This window comes from Meleagris gallopavo, chromosome 3 (genome assembly GCF_000146605.3).
Source record: "Meleagris gallopavo isolate NT-WF06-2002-E0010 breed Aviagen turkey brand Nicholas breeding stock chromosome 3, Turkey_5.1, whole genome shotgun sequence".
NCBI lineage: Eukaryota > Metazoa > Chordata > Aves > Galliformes > Phasianidae > Meleagris > Meleagris gallopavo.
Genome location: NC_015013.2, coordinates 309984 through 337514, shown reverse-complemented (window position 1 = coordinate 337514; position 27531 = coordinate 309984). Strand labels below are relative to the sequence as shown.

General features: G+C 40.2%; 1 long non-coding RNA gene across 1 annotated transcript; it reads left to right on the top strand.

Annotated features, from left to right (window-relative positions):
* Nucleotides 1–502: 502 nt before the first annotated feature.
* LOC116216411 lies at nucleotides 503–27218 on the top strand. Its single transcript, XR_004159088.1, has 3 exons — nucleotides 503–2005; nucleotides 24426–24541; nucleotides 26041–27218. It is a non-coding gene; the product is annotated as an uncharacterized LOC116216411 (long non-coding RNA).
* Nucleotides 27219–27531: the final 313 nt, after the last annotated feature.

The window sequence follows — 27531 nt, the reverse complement described above, 5'->3', positions numbered from 1 at the left end:
ATAAAAATCTTATTTTATTAAAAATCCCTATTTAAAAATGCATGGCAGACAAAGCATAGCTGATTTAAACAGTTCTTGAAAAAGCTATATAGCCTATCGTACACCTGCAAATAGGCTCTAGCCAGCTAATGAACTCTATCAGTTATAGACGTTCACGTATTTGTCAAAAGTTGGCTCCAGAGATTGAGGTTAAACAGTCTGTAGAAGCGATGGCATCACCATTGTGACAGGCTTTAAGTGGAGCAACAAAAGGAGCTATTATGTTTCCTCTAGCTCAGCAGGTGTGTAGCAGTACAAAGGGCATTCTCAGAGGAATTCCCTTACATGAAATTTAATCAAACTTAGAATGAGTGTTGAGTCTACTATTTCACTGCTTGAGAAATGAAAAGTGAACAAGTGCTCATTCAATTTACTTTGCAAATGATCTGGTAGACAAATAATTTTGAAAATCTACCAATTACTAATATTAATTCATCTCAATTTCATTGTCACTTTTCTTATTTCTCCTGCTTGTTTTGTGTCTCATATGTTTATCCTTTCTTCAGAAAAGTTCTGAAGCCCAATTCATTTGATTAAATCTAAATGTTTGTGTATTTTGTTCTAGTTTACTGTAGCCGACTTTAAAAACAGAAAATTCAGACAAGATTGCACAGACCCAAAGCCAAAAGCCCAGCTATATCTGTACCAGATACCTCATATCCTGACATTGTCAGAATTTGTTTGTCAGTCTTAATTTCACAACAAGTTAAAGTATAACTAACCATTGAAAACAATTAGTGATTGTTTAGTGAAAACAGTAGTTATGCAAGTTTCCCTTCTCTTGCTCTCTAATGGAGAGAAAAAAAAGGAAATGCATCACAGAACTTGTATGCCCTATCAGCTTACTCTTTACAAAGCTTTGATTCTTGTTGGTGTTTATCAGTGCAGTTCCTATCCTGGAATCTCCTGCCTTGACCGTGAGACATTTCACAGTCACATTTCACACTGCATGTGTGATGAGGATGATTCACAATTCTGTAATCCCACAGTATGCTCCAATCCAAACAAAGTGTGTCCCTATATCTGTTCGTCATTCTCAGCAGGTCAAGATACGCAGGATACATTTCCTGTAAGCGTCTATTGAAGTGTTCTTCCTTTCTATACAAGTGGAAGTATAAAGAATATTTTAGCTCCCACAACTTAAAACAAAGACTGGATATTAGTCATCATGCAAATAGGCTCTAGTTTCTTTTTTTTTTCCCAAGTCCTATGTCACTAGAGTAACTGAGTCCTCTCAATTCCCAGAAATGTGGTAAAAATTAGGCTGGAAGGAGGAGATAGACGGAAGAGTGAGGGGAAAGTAAAAACAGACTAAATAGCTGTGACTAATAAAATAAGCAGAAAGAGAAATAACTGATATATATTTTGTTTTAGTACGTAATGAAAATGTGGCATTGTTAGAACAGCTTGTTAATTCTGCACGCTTAAAGTGGGATGGCAAATTCATGAAGCAGTCCTGGATTAGATTCAGTATTACTGGAAATTTTGAAAATGATGTGGTGAAATTATATTAGCAGTAGCATATTATACCAAAACTCCAAACCAGCACATAATGAAAAAACACTCCTTGTTTGAAACACACGCAAAAAAAGCTTATCAAATGTACATGGAAAAATTGAAGTGCCATATGAAGTGAATCTCTTAATGTTTACATCGAATAACAGTATTGTTATTGCAGATAAACACAGCCACATATTTAAGAGAGCATGCGCAAACAAAAGAGAATTGCAAACAAGCCTCAGAGCTAATGAGCCTAACTGAGACCCTGTGATTGATAGTAAATCTCTGTGGCAACTTCTGGTATCTATCTGTTTTCAGTTTCGGGCCCTCGTGACAAGAAACGCATTGAGACTCTGGAACACGCCCAGAGCAGGGCAACAAAGCTGGTGAAGGGTCAGGAATACAAGTATTATGAGGAGCAGCTCGGGAAAGTGGGATTGCTTAGTGCCCAGAAGAAGGGGCCCAGGTGAGACCTTATCAGTTGCTATAGCTACCTGAAGGGATGTTGCAGTGGAGGTCTGCCTCTTTTTCCAGGTAACTAGCGGTAGGATGGGATGGACTGGCTTTAAGCTGTGCCAGGGGAGGTTCAGGTTGGATATTAGAAAAATTTCCCAGAAAGAGTGGTAAGGTACTGGAACAGGCTTCCCAGGGAAGTGGTGGATAACCATTCCTGGATGTTGAAGAAAATGATACATGTGGTACTAAGGAATATGGGTTAGTGAGCGTCATTGGTGGTAGGTGGATAGCTGGGCTAGATGACCTTAGATGTTTTTCTCAATCCTAATGATTTTAGTATTCTGTGCTTCTAATTAGTCATTTTTCTTCCTGTTTCACTAACTTGAATTATTCTGGAACCTGAAAATATATTACAGAAGACTCTAAAAGTGTTATGTTCTTCTTGGATACATTTTTAAATGTGACCTGAAAAGATGTTCTTATTGCTCTATTTCTGTTATATCAGAATGTGTTTATTTTTTAGTGCCAAGGTCATCTACAAAATAATTAAACAGGACTATTTACAAAAACCTTCCTCCAGGTTCACTATAAACTCATTCCAGACATTGTCAGAACCAGTTTCCAAAATTTGACTGTTACCTTCTTCCAGTATGGTATCTTTCTTACTATTTTATTTCCTCACATACTCAATGATAGCTTTGTATGTGGCACTGAATGCTAATAGCATTACAAAACACAAGAGTGAAGTCTAATTCCGGCCTACAGATGTTTAAACATTTTAAACAAAATAATTTTGCTCTCAATGCATATAGTGGTTTGTAAATGCTGAAGTTGTGCTGTAATTTTTTCTTATTTTCCGTGTTTCTAATTATTGTTCCATTCAAAACTCTCATAGTTGTTCTGAAAATTTAATCTATTGAATTTAGACAAATTTTGCTATATTTTCTGGATTATATTTATGGAGACATGGAGAACTGTTAGGCTCAAGATGTGAAGCTGCTGAAGCAGGTCCACAAAGATGATCAGAGGGCTAGAATACCTCTTCTTCTTCCAAGAAAGGCTGAGGAAGCTGGGCTTGTTCAATCTGTAAAAAAGAAGGCTTTTGAGAGATCTCACTGCAATCTTTCAGCAGTTAAAGGGATTTTACTAAAAATATGGAGACCAACTTTTTACATTGGCAGATAGCGATAGGACAATGGGAAAAAGTTTTAAACTGAAAGAGGGAAAATTTAGATTAGGTATAGGAAATTCTTTAATCAGAAGGCAGTGAGGCATTGGAACAAGTTTACCAAAGAAGTTGTGGATGCCTCACCTTCGGAGGTGTTCAAGACCAGGTTGGATGTGGTCCCGGGCTACCTGATATAGTGGGTGGCAATCCTGCCCACTGCAGGAGGGTTGGAGTTAGGTGAGGGAAAGATAAAAGCGCTCACAAGTTGCAAGACTGTCTCTGCTGTTACTGCTCACTGCTGTGGTGTGTGCTCCCTGTCTGTCTTGCCTTTAGCATTAGAGTAAGGCCTTTGGTTCCAGACACTCTCTCTCATTTCATTTGATTTATTAGCTTCAATTCCAATTATACTGTATTATATTATCTCGCATTCCACTATCATATATAGTAGATCCGTTTTTCTCTCTTAGCTTGTTGCTGCTGTTTTGTTTTTAGACCCATCTCCCTACCTTTTCCCTTTTTCCCCCTCTCCCAGGCCATAGTCCTGGGGGTCCCTCCACTCTATTTAGTCATGGAACTGGGCCAAACCAACCCAAATCTGTGTCACCTATTAAGCAGTACAAATAATTTTATGCATTTTGATACACTGGCTAAACATAGTCCTATGAACAGCAAGGTTTACAGTCATGCTTTCCATTCTGATAAAGGAAATTGAGAATAGCTTTCAAGATTGCTGAAAATAACTTTTTTTTAAAATATTTACAATTCTATTTTCAATTGACATAAATGATAAATAATTTGGAAATTTTCAAATGGATTATATTGAGTTGTGGTCAAATATTCAACTCAAAGAAAAAATTGATCATGTCTCTTTACTAGACTTCAGTAAGAACTCTCTTACCAGAGAAAAATATCTCTTGCTTCACAATCATGCCTTATTCATGTCATTGCTTTTTGGCAGTGCATACATTTGTGAACAACTGTTTCTAAGGATGAACAAAATTTCATGAAAAATCTCTGAGAGGATCCTTGAGAACTCATTAACAATTGCAGGATTAAAATAAGTTTTGTTGCTTATATATATTTACTATGTTATATTTTTAATGAGAGCTGCTTTAGAAGTAATGCCTCCTATTTTATTTTGTCAGCCCTCAATGTCAGAAGCAGATGGTAGTGGCATAGCAGTCAAGGCTGAACCTTTCCACCAATATTCCATTACATTTTGTTGCTGTGTGACCAATAACAGCAGAGTATCAGTTTGACAAAATGGCGTATGGAAGTGTACATGAAGCAAAATCTGTAACTGAACTCCTCCATATGGGAAAAAAAAAATAAATTGTACCCACTGATATTCACCAATGTTTACTGAACTTTTATGGAGACCAAACAGTGGATGTGAGCACAGTGAGGCGATGGTTGATGTGTTTCTGCAGTGGCAATGGTGAGGGGTCTCCTCTGCTGTGCAGATTTTGTGGGGCATAGCATGCAGTCTCTTGTTCATCACTGATGAAAATGCATAGATAATGGTGGTGACTATGTTGAAAAATAGCGTTCACACCTTAGGCAGTGCTTGGTCCTGATGGAGTCAAAATTTCTAACACCTTTTTTGTGAAGTTCAAAGAATACACCACACTTCCTATGATGTTTTAACATTTCTTCTAAAAATGTGAGGATGCAGAAAAAAACTACAACTCCTGGTGGAAAAATATGACTAGGATACCTTGTTGGGTAAGTTCTATGTGAACCTATCATAAGAAAAAGTAATTTTTACACACTTCATTTAACATAAATATGACAGAAGTATCAACAAATTAGGTACTGAGTCCAGTCAGATTTAAAATTATACTACCAGTTGTAGGTATTTCATTTGTGACATTGGGGCTTTTTTGATTAAACCCAGAGAGTATTCATGGAATGAACTAGAAAAAAGAGAAATTTATTAATAAATACACACAGTTTCAGATTAATTCCTATGTTTTCCCCTCTATCTTCTGCCAAGATATTTCTCCTTGCCTCTCACCAAATGTGGTCTTCTATTTTTTAATTCTATTCTTAAATTTTGATCAATTTTTAAACTTGGCAATCATAATTTGACACACACTAGATTTTATCAGGATTAACATGGATAGCTGTACTGAATTTAATTTTTGTTTGTGAGAGATGATTATGTAAATCACAACTAAATCTTTGTTTATGAAAGAAATATTACATTTGTTTTCTACATTGAACTGACGTTTCTAAGACATGTTGACCTCAAATATAGCAAATTATGCATTTTATACATACCAAGATAGCAGCTAGATATTCACAGATAAACATATGGTTTATGGCTCATGGTTTTATTCCTTGAGTACACTGTTCATAGCGTTATTGTTTGTTCTTAGGTTTGTTGCAATTTGTGGTTCTCCTTTTGATTAGTCTAAAATCTTGAAATGGCTAGCTATAGCACCATTTGATGGAGACAGGAAGTAAGTGAAGCTCCTTAATACTTTGCTGCCATCGTGTGGCTGAAGAGATAACTAAAATGGGGAGGAAAATTAGCTGACATGCATCATGCACCTATCTGAAAGACAGAAGAGCTTGAATAAAAAAATGAAGATGAGTAATAATTTGCCAATAAGCTGAATAACTGGAGAGCAGTACTGAGCTATTTTTTGATCACTGCCCTTTCTTGATAACTCTCTAAGACACCAATGATTAAACAGTGTCATCTCCAGGTAGCATTTATTACCCTTCAGCTAGCAGAAGTATGGATTTCATTCAATACCTTTCATCATAAAGCTCTAAATAAAAGTTCTACAACTCCACTGGTAGTTTGCTCTTCAAATGAAAAACAGAAATACCAGATTTTAGTCTCACAGCAGCACTGATTTGTCAAGAACAAATCTAAAGCTGCTGAACAGCCAACTAAAATTTGATAAAGGACAATGAACTATGGCAGCATTACAGTATTAACACTGGCCATAGCCCTCTACACAATACAGCTGAAGAAAATAATCTAATTGTCAGTGCCTACAACCATCGTGGCCGGAATTTCCTCTGTAAGACTGATGAGTAATCTTACTTTCCTTATGAAGTTCATTTTTATGTCATTGATGCCTAATGAGTCCATAGAACTTACAGTGAACTCACAGGGAGATGTCCAAAATCTAGAGGAAAGATTGGTTAGACAGAAGGAAAAATTATCTGAAGGGGGTATCGGAAAAAATATAGACTCTAAGAAAATAGCTTAGCTCTTAACTGCAGTTAATACATGTTATTTTCTTAAGAAAGAATTCACTTAGTCCTCAGATGCCTTTTCAAAAATTGTTACTTACCTTGTAATCTATAACATAGTGTTCTCAGTACATATTTAACAATTTACAGTGCTATGGTACAATGGACTTTTACTCTTTTGCCTTCTTTTAATTAGAAAATAAGAAATTACAAACATCAAACATAGTGTTTCTATGTAGCTTTCTGATAGATATTTTGGGCAGTCATTCTAGCAGCAGTCATTCTACCAGATTTATGGCTGATGTTGAACAAAGTAAGACTTTGTTCTTAAACAGTATTTCAGTCCCAGCATGGAAGTATAGGTATCACTGGATTTTGTCTGGTTTAGATATTCATTTATTGTACACATTCTTACTGTACTCAAATAAGAAGTACATCGACAGATTGAATACTCTACAAGTATTCTGTTCCACAAAAATAATAGTTTCCAAATATTGCCAAATTATATTATGTTTCTTATGTAACATACGATCAAAAGCCATATATCACTTTTAAAAATTTCAATGGATTCTCCCCAGTGTACAATTTTCTTCTATAATTCTACTTTCATGTTCATGAGCCATTTCTTAAGCCAATAAAATCCAATGTCTCCAACACTGCAGTTGTATATAATTCTGCTTTCTTTCCAATCCCATTTTCATTTCATTTTTCTTTCCCACATAGGATAAGTTAGAGTAAAATATATCCACTTTAAAAAATCTTCTACTGCTTCTTCATTTCATTTCGTACTTTTAGGGCATGTCAACAATAACTCTTACAAATTTAACCTGCATGCCAGCAACAGTCATAACTGTACTCCCTCAGTATTGCTTTTGAAAATGGCTAACTTACTATGTTAGAAGATTCTTCCTTACCTAAGTCACCTTCTTCTGAGGAACACTGAGTAAGGAAACAGATGTCATTTTTCTGTCATGGTGTATATATCATGTATATGGCAGGTTAGACTCAGTAAACAGCCAAACTTTCATGCAAGCCACCATAAGGATTGTGCTCCAGAGCCCTCACCAGATTCCTTGCCCGTCTCTGAACATGTTCCAGGGCCTCAATGTCTTTCTTGTAGTGAGGAGCCCTAAACTAAACATCAGGACTGAGTACAGAGGGATGGTCACTTTTCTGCTCCTGCTGGCAGTGCTATTTCTGGTACAAGCCAGGATGCCATTGGCCTTCTTTGTCACCTGGGCACACTGCTGGCTCACGTTCAGCTGAGCCTCGACTAATACCCCCACGTCCATTTTTTCTACACAGTCTTCCAGCCACTCTGCCCCAAGCCTGTAGTGTTGCCTGCAGTTATTGCAGCTAAAGTGCAGGACCCAGCACCTGGTCTTGTTGAACTTCATCCCGTTGGGCTCAGCCCAGCTACCCAGCCTATCCAGATCCTATTCCCAAGCAGATTGACACTTGATCAACACGTGATCTGCGAGGGGCACCCCCACCAGTCTGTCTTGCAGTTTGTGTTTTTTGAGCTACAACCAGTCAGATCTCTTCCAAAGTGGAACCTCAAGATCCAACCTTTTAGTGCCTTCATTTACAGAGTCTATTTTATGCAGGTTTCCTTGTACAGAGTCTCCAGTAATTTCTAGAGAGATGTTCCAGATCTTCCACAGGGGAACGATTGGATTAGTTTTTTTCCCCAGCAATATCTCAACCTGTCTTTCAAGTTTTTCAACATGATCACAGAATAGCTGATTTTCATTAGCCAGAGCCTTCAGTTATGTTCAGCAGATTGAAAGCCATCAACAGTGGCCATACCACAGGGGTGGGCTGGGGTACGAGCAAATCTTGAAGGCTCTAAGTGCTTACGCACTCCTGGAAGCATGGCCAGAAGCACCACAGAGACACAGAGGAAGGATGGATTGATCCTTCAGTCACTCAGGTGCTTACCTACTAGACAGCTCCTGACCTTCACATCTCCCACCAGTCCTTCTCTGTGATCAGCAGGTCTAGCGGGGCACCTCCCCAGTAGGATCTCTTATCAGCTGCATCAGGAAGTTGTCTTCCATACACTCTAGAAACCTCCTAGGCTGTTTGTTCCACACTGTATTGTATTTCTGACATGTATCACAGAAGTTGAAGTCCCCCACATGAACAAGGACTGGCAATCATGCAACTTCTGCCAGCTGTTCACAGAACGCCTTATCTGTCTCTTCATCCTGATTAGGTGGTCTGTAAGAGAGTCCCACCAAGAAGTCTGCCTTGTTGGCTCTCCCCCTCATCCTTCCCTATAGAGATTCAACCTTAAAATTCCCAGCCCAGGGCTCAACAACATCAAAGCTCTCTCTAACACAAAGAGCCAGACCACCACCCCTCCTTCCTTGTCTTTCCCTTCTGAAGAGTTTATAGCCATCCATTGCAGCACTCTGGTTGTGAGAGCAATCCCACCATGTTTCCATAATGGCAACTAAGTCACTGTTTTCCTGCTGCACAATGCCTTTCAGCTCCTCCTGGTTGTTGCCCATGCTGCACACATTGGTGTAGATGCACATCAGCTGAGCCCCTTGCCTCAACCCCCATACCATCGTCATTCCCTGAGGCTCAACTCTAGTGGGCCTGGTTTTATGCCCTTCGTATCTAATTTAAAGCCCACTCAACAAGCCCTGCCAGCTCCCAGGCTAAGATCTTTTTCCCCCTTCGAGACAAGCAAGACCTCTCAGCAGCCCTCAGGCCAGATGCTGAGTAAGCTACCTCATGGTCAAAAGAAAACAAAATTCTTGCATTTGCACCAGCCTGTCAGCCACATATTTATGAAATGGGTTTTCCTGCTCCTCTCAGTATCCTTCCCTGCCACTGAAGGAATAGAGGAAAGTGTGACCTATACTTCCACTCTATCCTATCTAGCCTGAAGTCCTTTTCGATAATCCTCAGACTTTTCTCAGTGACTTCATCGCTGCCAGCCTGAACTATCACTTAAGGATAATAATCAGAGGGGCAAATCAGACTGGGAAGTTTCCTAGAAATATCCCTCACCTGGGCCCGAGGAAGGCAGCACACTTCCCTGCAGGTAGGGTTGGGCTGACATATAGGGCCCTCTGTTCCTCTCAGAAAGGAGACACCTGTGACAGTAACCTTTCTGTCCTTCCTGGTGGAGGCAGTCTTGAACCGTGGAGTCGATCACCTCACGCTAGACAACCTCGAGGGTGGACCTCCCACCACATCCTCACTTTTCTCCCCCAAATTCCAGAGCCTCCTGCTCCCCAGTAGCAGGTTTTATACACACAGGGTTTGATTCCACCTCTGCTCCTGTCTCCACTCCTGCATCATCAGAACACCACCGCCACGTGGAGTACAATGGCACCTGGCAGCTGCTCACCGACAGGGCTATCCCTCAACCAGCTGAGGCAATTCCCTGCTTCTGCATGGAATGCGTCCACTCCAGAGTCTAAAACCTCACCAAAAAGCTGAGTACCTTGCCAAGAAGTGAGGCGCTCACTTTTTTCTTTTTTCATTTTTAAAAAATGTGCATTCTTTTTCCTCTTCTCCAGGCATTGGACTGTCACAACTTCTCCAGTGTGATGATTAGTGGCAAAGCAACTTCATCCACCAGTTCCCTCAGGACCCAGTCAGTCTGAAGGAGCTATGCATATTCAGGTTCTTTAGGCACCATACACCTCTGTACTTCTCTGAGTATATATCACATAGTACACCCTACAATACTTCATTACTTAACAGAAAACATGCTAGTTAAAGGAAATTCAAGCAGACAGGAGCGTAGTATTTCACATCTCATTCTTTTTCCTGTTACACTGAATTATCACAGGACAACAAAGACTCTTAACCCATTTCTCTTTCATACCCACAGAACGGTAAGCTCTTTCCTAAAAAGCTAACAATTTATAGGAATAAGTGGTACATATAGGAAAAATGTCTCCATCGATTTTCTCCCTGGGAAGGTTTAGAGTACAATCTAATTCCCTCTTTAGGCCAAATGTTGTCCTTGCAGCTAAATAGCACACTGTTCAAGGCCAAAATGTGTTTCAGAAAATGAGGTAAACTAAGATTTCAAATCTAACTTTTAATAAAAAGAAAAGAGGCCACATCAGTTAAACTTCATTAAGAAACATGTTTCCTCAACCGATAGCTTGCACTGTTTAATTTTTCACTTCATTAATATCCCATTCCTACTGTTCTTCTCTAGTCCTTGATTCATAAATAATGTATCCTCTCAACATACTTCTACATATAAAAGTATGAGGAAATTTCTACTCTTGTTACTGGGTAGACATGCAGAGAATTTGGTATATGACTACCCAGACAAGACTGTAAGTAACACTCAAAGAGTACTGAGAAGATATATGCTGCATTAGCTATTTTGACAGATTTTCTTCAAGCCAAGCCAATAAGGTTCTGACCCTCCAAGAGAACTGCATGAATACCACGGATGGTTCTTAAGAAGCATCCAGACTGTTATTTACAGAGTAGATTTTATTTAAGAAATCTACTCCAGAAAATACCTACCACCTCCATTCTGCTGAGAATGTAAGCCTCTCCACTATCAAGCTCATCCTTTCACCACATGCTATAACTACTCTGCCAAGGAATAATACTGATTACATGAAAACTGGAACACATCATAGGAGACAAATTTCAGATAATTCTGGGAAAACTTCTGTGTAAATTCTCCTGTTTACCTATACTTCCTCGTAAGCTCTTCAGTTGCCCTTCCAGAATAGCCAAGCTTCCAGCTGCTCTCAGCTGCAGAAAATGTATTTATATTTTTCAAAACTCATTTCCTTGTTTGTTTGTTTGTATGTTAAAGACAGAAAGGAAATACATCTTTTGAAAAAGTGATGCGAATGTAGTATAGTGGGCGCTAGATGCCAATTAGCTGTAAGAAACAGACTATGTTTTACAGAACACTAATATTTTCTCCTTTCAGTGAGAGATTTTATCTTCAGAAAACAACATGGGTATTTATGAGTAAAGGAAGAGTAGCCACGCTGACAACAGTATAGGATCCTGGAAAACACAAAAAGTCTAAGAGGAGAACGTGATTGAATATCTCTTGCTTACTATTACTTTACAATTTAGAACATCAGTTAATCTTCTCGATTCTGAGAAAAGCTCTTCTGACTATATTTCCACCAAAAGAAGATGCAAGAGGTCTCATAAATTTTGACTTTGTTTATTCTCTTTTCAGCACAAATTTGGACATCTAAGATAAATTTTGAGTAAGTATATAAAATTTGTGACAGCTCATCCAGATTGAACTTTTGAAACTTATCTTTAGCTAATTGTTTCATAAAGCCTTTGATTAAAGTATGGGCATCCAACCTTTTCTCTTGCCTGAGCCATGCTGAGTGAAGAGGAATTGTCTTGGGCTGCATATGCATAGGTTGCACCAAAACAAAAACCTCCTATTTATTTCCTATTATACAAAGAGCACAATAACACTATTTAAGAGAGCAAATTCTCAGATACAAAACATCAATTTTTGTCATAGTCACCACCATTACCTATGCATTTTTGTCAGCAATGAACAAGAGCCTGCACGTCACACTCCTACTGCTGAAACACACCACCCACTGCCACACTGTGCTCACATCCACTGTTTGGTATCCACTAATGTTCAGCAAGCATCAATAAGTGTCAGTGGGTGCTACTTTTTCCATTTGAAGGAATTCAGTAGCACACTTTTGCTTCTAATGCGCTTTCATGTCAAATGCCATTTTGTTAGACTGCCTCTCTGCTGCCATCTGTCACATAGCAGCAAAATGGAATGTAGGGAAGGCTCAACCTTTACTGCCATACCATAACCATCTGCCTCTGATGTCGTGAACAAACATAATAGATAGTAGACATTACTTTTGGAGCAGCCCTCATTAAATATATAATACAGTTAACGTATATAATGTTACCAGTATTCCACATCATAACATCATGTAGTGCACTGGAAGGTAAAGAGTTAATGTTCCAGTTCTGGGTACCTGTCCCAGAAAAGAAGAAAAACTACATTTGCTGTTCTGTTAGCATTTCTGCTCAGAGAGAAAGATTTGATCGTAGATCACTTGACCTTCCCTTTCGATTGTCTAGTTTGTCTCTGTTGCTATCACCCCAGCTCACTTAGCATAAGGCCTTCAGTTTTTGGACACTCTCATTTTATTTGATTTATTAGCTTCAATTATATTAGAGTGTGCTATCTTGCATCCTAATATCTTATTTAGTAAATTAGTTTGTTTCTCCTGAGATCATTGATGCTGTTTAGTTTTTAGGGCCATCTGTCTACCCTTTTCCCTTTCCCACAGCATGGATACATGAGAGATCTTGATGAAGAAGAGAACAGGTAGAAGTATTATGTCTGTAACTAGTAAGCCTCCAGAATTTTGCTGCATTCTATTTTTTTTGTGTGTTTTGTGTTCAGCACTGAGCATCTGAATCAGAAAAAATCAAGTAGAGAGAAATAAATGCTAGCCAGGCTCTTTTCCTGAACTAAATATACTATTGAAGGAAAAACAAGGACAAAGTGTCCTTGCAAAATAACCTTTCGGAAGAACAAAAGAAGGATAGGATAGAGGGTCTCTGCAAAACAAGGTGAAGTTGAAAAGAAGAGTTTCAGTCACAAGAATCTGGTCAAACAAGCTTATTGTGCAGATATGTGGCTGGAGATGCTAGCTTAACACCTGTGTGTAAATCTTGTTTGCTGGGCAGAGCAAAGATTGGTAGGCTTTACAGGATATAAAGACACTTCTAGTTGGGCAAAACAACAAACTCTGATTACAAAGTATGTATACACAAAGGAAAAAAAAGGGTGTACCTACCAGTGGGATGGCTGATAGTCCAGTCGAGATGAATGTGAACCCCAAGTACCTCAACCAAAGGGGAAAAGGGAGGAGGGTTCACTAGCATCGAGGTATAGGGATAGAAGAGGGATTGTGTCCCCCAGTATTTTGAGAGACTATGCAGGAGTATGTCCCAGTGGACTCTCCTTTATTAAAAAAAAGAAAGCTGAAGGCTCTCCTCTCTCTCTTTTGGGGATAAAGATGATTAAGCAAGCTTTTTGGGGCAGAAATTTTCCTAACACTTTGCAATGCTAGATTGGGTAGGTCTCTCTTCCTCATTCTTTCCCTGTTTGCCCCTCTGCCACCAGTGCCACTAACATAACTGGAACTTGCATCAATCTGTAAGTGTTTTACTTCTCCCCATTTTCCACAAGCCAAAGCAGGAAAAGAAAATAAGCAAATCCTCCTTGAAAAGGGTTAAGCCAATGTGCTTCATATGGTTGGGGTTTTTTTGTTTTGTTTTTGCTACAAGAGTGCTCAAATATTGAGAACATACAGCTAAAAATTTCACATATCTATCAGTCGCATAGCAGTGGATCAAATTCCACAATGTTCAATTCATACCCTCTACAGATGCTCAGTGGAGGCAGGTTTTTATGCCAGAGAAATGTTTTCCTTGGCACTCACCCACACATTCCTAACTCAGTCCAGAGCGTTTTTCATTTGGGACAGAACAATAACTCACTGCACCAAGAAGCAAGCTAGTTAGCCATGAAAACTTAACACTTTCTAGAGAAGTAAAACAATTTTATCACATAATCCTGCTCACAGATCCAGAACACAAGTGGAGGCAGAAATCTTCTCGTTGCACTTTGTGTTGTCTAATATTTTCTGCCTATAGAGCTGTTGCCTTTTTTGTCCTAATAATAATCAGTGATCTTCCTTTCCATCAGCACATGAACTCTGCAACGTCAGTTGAAATAAGATGTCAAAAGAACTATTCACCGTGGTGAGCCTGCCAAATAGTATCCAGAGATTAGAAAAGATCTAGTAGATTTCCCACCTACTGACATGAAATCTTGCTAATAATCTTCAAAGCGGGTTATTAACAGAAGTGAGAGAATTAATGGATTCACCAAAACAAGACTTCACCTCTTACCAAGTCCATGCAAGTTAATCTTATCTGATTTTGTTGGTGGCGTTGTTGCTAAAGCAGATTGGTGAAAACTCAGCAAACCTGACTACTTTTATTGCACATCAGGGACGTTTTGCAGGAGACAGAACAGCATTGTCTAAATTGTGATGGTTTTGGATAGTTTCTAAAAAGAATACCTCAGATTTTGATAATAATTTCTCAGCGGCACAATTTTAATTCATAAAAGAAATTAAAATCTAAAGGCAAAAGAGCAAACTGCAGTGTAGTTTACTACCTGTGATCTCCAGGTGAAGTAAAAGTTTGAGGTGAGGGAAATGTAAGAAGTCTGTGGGTCCACCTGCCCCCTTAGTCATGGAACCGTGCCATAACCTGCTGGCACCTTCCCCCCTCAACCTCTCCCTTTTTGGGCAGTGGGCCTGCAGTCCCCCTCTTACAGACACAGACAGATCTAGAAATAACTCCGTGACAAAAATGAAGAGGAGTTTCAAAATAAAAAAGAACCTGCAATTTATTTTTTTCAAATTTAAAAAAATTTAAGAATGAACTTTATGAAATACGTAAGAAATGTTCACAAATCCTTTTTCCTTCAGTCAGTACCACATATGCCGCATTCTGCTCAACGCTAAAATCACAAACTGCAGATTGCAGTAGTTTTCATCCCTTCTATATTTCCTGACTCTTTCCAACTCCTTATTAGAACAAATAAATATTTAAGTTACATTACGTGTGAAAATAATTTCCTATGATAGAAAAATAATTAAGAAAATGTTTAAAGATCACATAAAATATTCACCATTACTTTGAAAGTAATGCCTCCTATTTTATTATGTTGGCCCACAGTGTCAGAGGTGAATGTTGGTGGTATGGCAGTAGAGCTTGAACCTTCCCAACAATATTCCTTTACGTGTTGTTGTCATGTGAGAAAGAGCAGCAAAGGGGCAGTCTGATGAAATGGTGTCTGAGCATGGAAGGGCGTATGCAGTGCTGACAGTAATGTGAAAGACAAGCCCGATTCTGAATGGTCATGCAGAATGCATAGCTAATGATGGTGACTATTTTGAAGAATAGGAGACATTCTGGTATGGCATCCATGGAAATAAAGAGGAGACATTATTTTCAGAGTGACCTACATACATAACCACAATATATTCTAATACATACAAAACATTTGTCTTTTAGTTCCTTCCTGGATGGCTTATTCCTCCTCTAACAAGGTACTACTGATTTCACCAAATATTTTCCTGCCACGGTCATTTGGGCAAAAAAAAAATAAACGTATTATGTAGCAAGCTATAATAGTGGACATCCTGTACTCACAGTAAAGGAGACACTTTACAACTGTTTTTTCTTTAATAAAAATTTAACACTTTGTTTCTTATAGAACATTAGTATAGCCAGTATACACCAAAATGTACTATACTATCCAAAATTTGCGTGTCAATAGTCACGTTACACAAAAGCTTGCAAAGGTAATTAATCTATTTCCCAAAATATCTTATCTTGCAGTCACTGGTAGGCCTAAAAAATACAGCTCTAAACAAATGTGAATTACATTTGTGGAGTTTAAACAACATATCAATTTATTTTTGGCTTTTGCAACGTAGCCACAGAGTAAAATTTAGCATCTGTAAATGGTTTCTGTGTCCTAGTGAATGGACTCAAGTTAAGGAGGGGAGTATTATGGTTGGTCCCTCTCCATAGTTTGAGGCTTCAGGCTACATTCCTGGGATTTGCTGTCCATGGACTCTTTTTGGCTATAACTAGGCAGTTCTCTGTTAGAAATGATGGCATCGAATCAATGTCCTTTTCATATTACTTGGTGTGCTTTCATAACCTCTTAGAGCTCAAAACCCGGAGAGGTTATACTTCATTCCAGCTATACATCATACTGGTAATTTCCTGCTGATTAACAAATATGCTACTAATGTTTACTAGTGGTCCTAGCCTAATCCTTATGTGTATTCACCACTTCCTGCCTGGCAGAGATGGCTGTGTGATCTGCCCAGGGAGTAGAGCAGACATTCTCCTGGGTCAACTAGCTTGGCAGCTATGGAAATTTAATACAAGAAGATAAAAACAGTGTAATGTCGGGAAAACTCTAAGAAAGATGCTCTAACTAACATACCTTCTTAAGGATTTGATGAGAGAATAAAGAACAAGATGACGGGGGAGCCTTTTCTTCTCTCTTTCCTTATGTCTGCCTTTGAGCAGAATTTGAATTATTAATTACAAGGTCGCAAAGACAGTGTTGGTACAACATGTACTTTTCTTTATAAAGATACTGTACGATTCCTCAAAAATAAAACATGAATGTGTTACATGGACATATGATCGAGGCACTTGAACATAAATCTGTATTGCTCTTAGCAGCGCTGCTTGATATGTGCATAAGAAACTGCAGATTTTCAGTTATGAAATCTGATCCTATTAACAAACCCTCCATGCCTTCGTTGCACAGGGGTATGAAGTCTACAGTCTATGTTCAAGAGTCTCTATTCATCCTGAGTAAGTAAGTGATATTTCTCTGGCAGTCCCAATTCCCAACACATACATCTTCCTGAGCAACTGTACACTATACACTATCACTTATCAGGAGATACAAAAATTTCTGAAGAACTAGTGTTTTATCAAGAACTTGAAGTCACAAAGCAACTCTGAAGCCTTTAGAGCTGACTAAAGGCATGAATGAATGGCAGAGCACAAAACAAAGGAAAGAAAAAGAAAAAAGCAGCATGACTCACTGTCCTCTACAACTTCCAGGAACTGGAAAATGGAGAGGAAGTTGCTGCTCTCTTCTCCCTGCTAACAGATGACAAAACTCACAGGAGTGTCACAAAGCTGTGCCAGGAAAGGTTCAGACTAGATAATAAAAGCTATATCTGTGTTGTAAGTGTGGTCAAGAAGTGGAACAGGCTTTCTAGTGAAGTGATTGATGCCCCATGCCTGTCAGTGTACAAGAGGATTACTTTTGGTTAGCCCTGAAGCGATCAGTCAGTTGGACTCAGTGAACTCTGTGGGCCCCTTAAAACTGAACGACACTACTTTTAACATTTAGACCATGGTTCAGGAAGGCAACCTAAAAATATGAGGAGATCTTTCCACTTCTTGCTAGTCACTCTAAATCAAGACCATGGCTCAGATGATGTGTGGGACAAACAATTGCATCTTAATAGCCAATTTGAAATATCTTAACACAGTAGAACCAACTATTAAAAAAAAAAATCTAAATTTCTGTATCTGCTAACATAAGGTCTTCAAAATTGTCCCAGATGATTCATCTGGGATAAACACCTCTCCAATGAGGACAGGCTGAGAGCTGGGGCTGTTCAGCCTGGAGAAGAGAAGGCTCTGAGGTGACCTGATAGTGGCCTTTTGGTATCAAAAGGGGAGATCCAGGAAAGAAGGGGACAGACTCGTTAGCAGGGTTTGTGTGATAGAAAAACAAGAAATGGCTTCAAGCTCAGTCAGGGTAGATTTAGGTTAGATTTAAGGAAAATATCTTTTACAGTGAGGGTGGTGAGGCACTGCAACAGATTACCTAGTGATGTGGATGATGCCCTGTCCCTGGAGACTTTCAAGGCAAGATTGGATAAGGCCCTGGGCAACCTGATCTAGCTGTGGTGTCCCTGACCATTCCAGAGGAATTGGTCTAGATGGCACTGAGAGGTTCCTTCTGACTCTAAGGTTTCTATGATTCTATGATAGTCAAAACTTGCACTGATGTGAAAGTGAGAAGACAGGCTCTTCAAACAGAGCAAATAATAGAATTTTGGTTGTGTTTGTGTATAAAAATTTAAGAGCCAGAATAATCCAAGAGAAGTTCCTTCTTGTGGCTTTTTTTTCACTTTGTACCTAGAGTCTGAATTTGTAAAGGCTTACAGTAACTCCGCATTCATTCTCTCTTGAGGAGACTTTGCAAAAGTTTTTTCTCTTACATACTCAAATTTTAAAAGAGCAAGAGCTGAAAAAAAATTATCATGAAGAATATAGCGTGAGATTCTTCCAGTATGTAACAATGTGATTCAAATACACATATACATATATATCTCCCTGAAGTATTCAAATATATCAAATTGGAAGTGAGCAGTGGGCAAGGAGAACTTCATGAGGTTCAACAAATCCAAGTGCAAGGTCTTGCACATGGGTCAAGGCAACCTCTACCACCAATACAAGCTGGGGGATGAAAGGATTGAGTGCAGCCCTGCTGAAAAGGACCTGGGGGTACTGGTGGATGGGAAGCTGGATGTGAGCCAACAATATGTCCTCACTGCCCAGAAAGCCAACCGTATCCTGGGCAGCATCAAAAGAAGCACAACCAGCAGGCCGCGGGAGGTGATCCTGCTGCTCTACTCTGTGCTGATAAGGCCTCACCTAGAGTACTGTGTCCAGATGTAGAGTCCTCAGTGCAGGAGAGACATGGACCTGTTTGTTGGAGTGCTTCCAGAGGAGGGCCACAAAGATGATCCAAGGGACATAGCACCTCTCCTACGAGGAGAGAGTGAAAGAGCTAGGGCTGTTCAGCTTGGAGAAGAGAATGCTCCAAGGTGACCTGAAGGCAGTGTCTAAAGGGAAGCTACAACAAAGAAGGGGACAGACTGTTTATCGGAGTCTGTTGTGATAGAACAAGGGAAAATGGTTTCAAATTAAAAGAGGGCAGATTTAGGTTGGATATAAAGAAAAAGTCTTTTGCAGTGAGGGTGATGAGGCACTGGAACAGGTTGCCCAGAGATGTGGTGGAAGCCCCATCCCAGGAAGCATTCAAGGTCAGGCTAGACCAGGCTCTGAGCAATCTGATCTAGCTGTGGATGTCCCTGTTCATTGCAGCGAAGTTAGACCAGATGCCAGTTCCAGACTAAAAATTGCCTTTCCAGACTGAATAAGATCTTCTTATTTTGAAATTTCTTTCTTATTACAGTAACATATAGTTTAGTAATTTGTGCATTCTTTTACATAAGAAGACATCTAATGAGACAAGCAACTGTTTCAGAAGGCTCTGTCTTATCTAAGGGCTGACACTGAAAAATCTCAGTAGGATTATTTATAAATGAGTGACACCTGCTGGATAAAATAGGTTTGAAAACGTATCTCACTAGAATTGAAGAATTTTATTACTCTAGAAAACTGGATAAGGAAGGGAAAGGGGGAGGAGTAGGGAAAAAGGTTAATTACCCTTCACTAAACCTCTAGGTTGCTCTAAAAGAATGCCTCCCATTTATTTCTTATTTATGGAAATTATAACAGATACAAAGAGCAAAATAACACCATTTGATAAAGCACATTCTCAGCTGTGAAATGCTATTTTTCAACATAGTCACTACTTATGCATTTCACCAGCAATGCATAAGAACCCGCATGCCATGCTCATAAAAACCTATACCAGCAGAGCAGACCCACTGTCACTGTTGCCACTGCACCACCCACAACATCCTCTTTGTGCTCAAATTCATTGTTTGGACTCCATAAACATTCAGCAAGCATCAATGAATGTTAATGGATGCCATTTTTTTCACATGGAGCATTTCAGTGACACACCTTTGCTTCGTATGCCCTTCCATGGTCAGACACCGCTTTGTCAGACTGCTCCTCTGCTTCCTTTTCTCGCATGACAATAAAATGTAAATGAATATTGGTGCAATGTTATGCCTCTTCTGCCATACCACCAACATTCACTTCTGATATTGTGAGCCAATATAATGTAATAGGAGGCATTACTTTCAGAGCAGCCCTCGTGTTCAATAAAATTTCTCTTCCAGCTGCTGTCTAAAGAAAACAGTTCACATAAAATCTATTGTTCAAATAATTTCCCATATACATTCACAGTATATGAAGCAACCTCGTTTACCTAGATGCAAAGTTACATCATCCCAGTACAAATAAATTAATGTTGTATTCTAAACCTGCTTTTCATATGTAACTTCTGTTATTGAAAACTGGTATTTAGATGAAGTATTCTTTTCTGAAAAAGTTCAAAGTTTTTGAACATCGTTACTATTATCTCTTCATTAAATTGCATCCTGTTGTTTCGAACAAATATTTCAAAATACTGCATGGATGCTATTGTTCTTTTTTGTTTGTTTGTTTTTGAGTTAATACCTGACCCCGCTTTCTTAAGCAAGTGAAACTCCTGCAGTCCCACTGCTTGTGGAATTGATTTTGACCAGACAGTAGAGAGTGAAGAGGAGATTCCAAAGCTTCATGGTATTTGATCTCTTGGTTGAAAGGTATCTAAGAACAGGAAGGTGGCAAAAAAGGTTAACTGAAGTTCTGGTGAATGTCTACATACCTGAAAGCTTGCATCAGTTGTCTGGCCAACAGAACTAAGGAAAGGATTGTCCCTCTGTACATGGCATTGGTGTGAGCACACCTCAGAAACTTTGTTCAGTTTTGGGCCCCTCACTACAAGGAGGATTGTTTGTAAAGCTTTATGCTTATATTTTTTAGTTAAATACTTGTGGAAATTATACAGGAAACTTTTCAATTCTGTTAAAGATTACTTTTTCTGCAAGAGTACTAAAGGACTCTGAGGGAATTAGTAATCTTCTATGGCTCTGAACAGCCTCCCCAACTATAGCCACTCACTCACATGGACCTAGGAGTGACATATCAGCTCTGGCTATGGCAGACTTCCCTGCTCTGGTGGAAATCACAAGGTAAGCTGGGTTTCAGTTCGTGGATGGACCCCTCAGACCTGATAGCCTTGCCTCTGCCACTTCTTTAGCCCTGTTTGTTTTTCCTTCCTTCTAAATCCTGCATCCAGATTCTGGACTTGGTTCACCATCAACCTTGTCCAGGCTTGTTGTTGAAATCCATCACCAGTCCCCTGTTCTGTCTGCCTGGCTCTGACCTTGGGGACTTCAGCACATCAGCAAGGGTACAGCATGCCAAATAATGCACAGTTCCTGGCTTAGCCACTTCGCACAGTCTTACTGCTGCTGCTTCTGACAAGAAAATTAAGCCAATATAAAACACAAAATTATCTTTACTTTCTCTTTCCTAGATCTATGACTTATAAACATTTAAGGCCTTTGACATAGGCTTCATCTGTTTTGCTTCATCCAAAGGCTACAAGGCCCTGGGATGGTTGGTGAAAGACTCTGGAGCGCAAGTTAATTTCTCTTCCCTCCTTCCATTTTCAGTGAGGTTATGGGACAGAATAGAAGGATCCAGTCCATAAATGCTTGGCTACGAGACTGGTGCTACAGGCAGGGCTTTGGATCTTTGAAAATGGCTGATTTCATAAGACACCAGGCCTAACAGTAACACATGGGAAAGGTTTATTTCTCAGGGGCAAAAGGTTTCTGGGACAGGAATTAGCAGGGCTCATCTGGAGAGCTTTAAACTAGATTTGAAGGGGGATGGGGCTGTAACTGGGCTTGCACTAGTGGGGCAGAGCTCTAGTATTGATGAAGACCAGGAAGCCTCCCACCACCCTATGGTGAAATCGGCATGCTCAGCTCACCCCGAAATGTCTGTAGACCAATGCAAGCAGCAGGAGGAGTTAGAAATCCATGTTCAGCCAGGAGATTATTATCTGGTGGCAATTACAGAGACATGGTGGGACAGTTCATGTCACTGGAATGTGGTTATGGATGGCTAAGTCCTTCTCAGGAAAGACAGGCCATTAAGGCAAGGTGCTGAAGGTGCTTTTTACATGAGAGAGAAACTACAATGTATGATACTGTCCAGGAGTGGATGAGGAGTAGTTGAGAGTTTGTGAGTAAGAATTAAGGGGCAGACTGGCATGGGTGATACTGTTGTAGGTGTCTATTAAAGGCCACCAGATCAGGACGAGGAAGTTGATGAGGCCTTCTTCAGGCAGCTGATAGCAGCCTCGTATCTGGTTATCGTGGGGGATTTTTGCTGAATATTTGCAGGAAGGCCTACTCAGCCAGCCAGTCACAGTCCAGGAGGTTCCTGCAGTGCGTTGATCATAACTTCCTGATACAAATGGTGGATGATCCAACTAGGAGAGGAGTGCTGCTGGATCTTATTCTAGTAGAAGCGGAGAAGGTTGAGGACAGCCTTGTTTGCAAACACCATGAGGTGGTGAAGTTCAGGATCTCATGTGGCCAGAACAGAGTACCGAACAGAATCACAGCCCTGGGTTTGAGTAGGGCCAACCTTGGCCTTTTCAAACAATTGCTAGGGGAAATCCCACGGTACAGAGTACTTGAAGGTAAAGGGGCCCAAGATAGTTGGTTAGCATTCAAGGACTGCTTCTTCCAAGCTCAAGATCAGAGCACTCCAACAGGTAGGAAGTCAAGAAAAGGAGGCCTGCATTGTTAAACAGGGAACTGCTGGGCAAGCTCAAGTGGAAGAGGAGAGTTTACAGATCATGGAAGAAGGGGCTGGCCACTTGGGAGGAATATAAGACTGTTGGCAGAGATGTATGGAGGCAGCTAGGACAGCTAAGGCCTCCTTAGAATTAAACCTTGTGAGAGGAGTCAAGAACAACAAAAAGCGCTTCTTCAAATACACTGCAGATAAAACACTAGAGGCAATATAGGCCCACTGATGAATGAGGTAGATGCCCTGGCAACAGAAGATACAAAGAAATCAGAGTTATTGAATGCCTTCTTTGTCTATACTGCTGGAGGCTGTCCTGAGGAGCCCCATACCGCTGAGGTTCCAGAGGAAGCCAGGATAAAGGAGGAGTTTGCCTCAAGACCAACCCCAAGTACAAGTATAGGTTGGGAGTTGACATGTAAAAGAGCAACGTAGGGGAAAGAGACCTGGGGGTCCTGTGGACAGCAGATGACCACGAGCCAGCACTGTGCCTTTGTGGCCAAGAAGGCCAGTGGCACACTGGGATGTAATAGAAGGGGTGTGGTTAGTAGGTTGAGGAAGGTTTCCTCCCCCTCTACTCTGCCCTAGCGAGACCACATCTGGAGTATTTTGTTTGCTTTGGGGCCCCTCAGTTCAAGAAGGACAGGAAACTACTTGAAAGAATCCAGCACAGAGCCACAAAGTTGATTAAGGGCATGGAGCATCTCCCTTACGAGGAGAGGCTGAGGGAGCTGGGTCTCTTTAGTTGGGAGAAGACTGAGCGGTGACTTCATTAATGTTTATAAATTGATAAATGAGCGAGCGTCAAGAGGACGGAGCCAGGCTTTTCTCATTGACAGCTAATGATAGGACAAAGGGTGAAAGCTGGAATGCAAGAGCTTCCACATAAATATGTGAAAAAATTTCTTTACAGTGAGGGTGACGGGACATTGGACCAGGCTGCCCAGAGAGGTTGTGGGGTCTACTTCTCTGGAGACATTCAAAACTTGCTTGGATGTGTTTCTGTGTGACCTAAGATATGGAGGTTGGTGGCCCTGTCTGTGGCAGGGGAGTTGGAACTTGATGATCCTGGAGGTCCCAAGCCATTCTACGATTCTATGAATTACTAGCTTTAAATCTGGTGCTGGGAACATACCTACTAAAGTATTAAACAGGAATGCAATTCTCATTAAACAGCAAACAGCAGTTAATACTGAAGATTATAATCTGATTATAACTACGCTTTAAAAATTCTTCTCTAATTAATTGGAAATAAAGCTATAAAGATCCTTCTATTTGTCATTATTCTGTAGAAAAACACGCAGGAACTAAACCAATTATTTTCTTATAACAGCTGTTCATGAGAACAAGACACAAAATATTCTCCTTCTCAGAAAAGAGCTTCTTTATGAGGCAGTACATTTTTCATCTCCTTTCTCCTTCCTCTACATATAAAAAAAGTTTAGTTGATATCCAGCAATTCTGTGCACCATCTTCTGGCCACTCTCAAATAAAGACATTACTTGCCACTCCCTCATATCATCAGCCCGTAAAGAATCCAACAGTCTCTTAACAATTTAAGACCAACATAACGTAATGATGGAATTTGCACTCCTGAGGAATATCAGAGAGACAAAGAGTAAAATCAGGATGCTAATTTTTAGGGAAGCCAATTTCCAGATCTTCAGAGAGTTAGTTATAATGAAATATTATAAATAAATGAAATAAAATAAAACAGAAACATTCTCTGGTGGGATTTTTATTAAAAATATTAAACTTTTTTAGGAAGCCCACCTTTTAGGAATATAGCCAATTCAAAAGGAATTATCACAGAAGTTATTCCCTCTGTGTACAGGAGTTAAGAAAATCTGCAACGCATGAGTTATTCAAACAGAATATTGCAAATCTTCACTGATTGAGCTACCAAAAAACGTCTCGAGGGCATTCATTCATAGTTCATGTTGAAAGCAGGTAAGTAACATTCTAGTATCTTGTATAAAAGATAGTAGCAGAAAAATACTATGCTGTTTTTCTCCTATGCCTTGCTACAGCCACCTCTCAGCTGTCAAGAAGTGTACTGTACTTCTAGCAAGTTGAGTGTGAAGAACTGTCAGCCATACTATGGAGCATTATTCTACCCACCTTGGGCACTATGCTTTCCTTAAATACCCATTGCTGGTCACAATCAGGAGAATCCTGGGCAAGTTATGAAGTAAAGTGCACATACATACACAAATATAAGACATATACATATATGCACATTTATTAAAGGTGTTCAGATGCCTTTCTATGTTCAAGTCACAAGCTAAGCCAGCAAAATGTATCCCTATGCCTTACAATACAAGCGCTCCTTCTAGGGTTACATGCATCCCTCATGCATGGAACCTCTACTTTAAATTGACAATAGGAGACAGCAAGCACGGCAGCAAAGTTGCACGTAGTATGGCTTCAAACAGCCAATAATTAGAGTAGAGATAAGCAGATGTAGTTATAGCAAATAAAAGTGAACCATTTCTTCACCTATATATGTCACTTTCTTACTCTACAATTGGAACATTACTGAGATTACTACAAAACTAATATGAAATTTAAGCTACACCTTTGCCTAGGCCAATTTAATCATCCTATATAAAAAAATCCCTAAGAAAGATATGAATATACATATGATATAGGATACTCGAGAGCTTGGCTTATGTATTTATTATACTAGAGCAGAAAAGGACACTCACCCTATCCTGGGTTGCATAGGAAACTCCAGCAGAGTGGATCTCCAGAGAGATCCTTCCCCACTGGCAGTCAGCTCTTAAATGGCTCTAGGAGAGGTGCAGCCAGGCTCCATCCCTTCCTGCAGCACAGGTGAATTGCCTTCACCTGTGCTCCCATGGCTGACTCAATGCTTGCCTCAGGTGATCAATCAGAGGTTCAGGCTGTGATTCAGCAGCCCCATACAAAGATGAAGCAAATTTTTGCTTTACATAGTATTAACTCTTTTTTAGAGATAACCTTAATACAGATAAATGAGACACTTCTCCCAAAATGGTGTGTGTCACCAGGCAAGTTCTGCCTCCAAACAAGCACTGGAGTATTTAAGATGCAAGTTTATGGTTTGCAGCTGGCTGGCAAGCAGCACACCTCAGCTTGCTCTCAGTCAAGTATTTGCTCCATCCCTGCTGTTATAGGACACAGGTCTGGCTCCCAACACCTAGGCCAAGTCTTGTGGTGTCTTTGTATGGCAAAAGGGACAGGCACAAACACTGGGATGCAAGCTCATAAACCAAAAACAGACAGAAACATCAACACCTTGATGAATACAAACTGAAGTAATGCCCACAGATATCCTGCAGACCAACACAGATGTTATGTTTATGCAAACTATCCAAAACTGTATTTCCTTTCCTCTGAAGATATTGTCTCTTTCGCATAAAGCACAAGTGTTTGCCTTAATTTTAATGTTTTAATAATATTCACAGAATCACAGAATGAATGAGATTGGAAGGGACCTTTGGAGGCCATCTGGTCCAACCACCCTGATCAAGCCTAGAGCAAGCTGCAGAGGACCATGTCCATAGACCATGTACAGATGACATCTGAATATCTCCAAGGATGGAGACTCTACATCCTCTCTTAGCAACCTGTGCCAGGGCTCAGACATCTACAAATAAATAAATAAATAAATAAAGTTCTCTGATGTTGAATCTCCCATGTTTCAGATTCTGCCCATTGTCTCTTTCAGTGATACTCAGGGATAGGAGAAAAGAGCCTGGCTCTATCCTCTTTGTTCCCTTTTTTCAGATCCTCTCAATCCTTCTTTCCTCTAGGCTGAATTGTCCCAGCTCTCTCAGCCCTTCCTCATAAGAATCAAACAATCACTAAGATTGGAAAAGATTTCTAAGATTAAGCCCAACTACCAACCTATCGACTATGCCCACCAAACCATGTCCCTAAGTGCTATATCTACATATTACTTGAAAACCTCCGGGGTGGTGACTGCTCTACTTCCCTGGGCAGCCAATGCTTGACCACTCTTTCAGATGACAAATTTTTCCTCAAATCCAACATGAACCTCCTCAGGCACAACTAGATGCCATTAGCTCTCATCCTATTGCTAGTGACCTGTACAAAAAGACCAACTCTCACCTTGCTACAAACTCCTTTCAGGTAGCTATACAAAGCCATAAGGTCTCCCTTAAGCCTCCTCCAGAATAAACAATCTCAGTTCCCACAGCTGCTGCTCCTCATAAAGTATGTGGATTCAGCTTCAGGTGGATTTTAATCCCATCCACAACCAGTCTCTAAACCTGGCCACCCAGCCAATTTTTTCACCCAACGAAGAGCACACCCCTCTCAGCTGTGAGCTGCCACTTTCTCCAAGAAAATGCTGTGGGTGATGGTGTCAAAGGCGTTACCGACATCGAGGCAGACCACATCCATAGTCTTTCCCTCATACTCTAGGCAGGTCACCTATATAGAAGGAGATCAGATTGGTCAGGCAGGATCCTGCCTTTCATGAACCGCCTGATCCCCGGTTGTCCTGCATACGCAGCGTGACCACTCCCCAGATTATCTGCTCCACAGCCTTCCCTGATATTGAGGTCAGGATGACAGTCTCCCAGATCTTCCTTCTGACAACTTTTGTAGATAGGCATCACACTGGTAGGTCTGTAGTCTGGGACCTTCCTGGTTGACGTGGACTGCTAATAAATGACAGAAAACGGCTTGGAAAGCATTTCCATCAGCTCCCTCCGTTCCCCTGAGTGGATCCCATCTGGACCCTTAGATGTGTAACAGTCTTGGTAGAGAAGTAGGTTGCTGTTTCCTCCTGAATGTGGGGGACCTATTCTGCTCCCCATCTTCCAGTCAAGCACACAGAATGAGAAATTTGTCAGCCTATGCCTCACAGAAAAGGCATCAGCACTGTCTACCAGAGCTTATCATTCTCAGAAGTAATCCTAATAAAACAT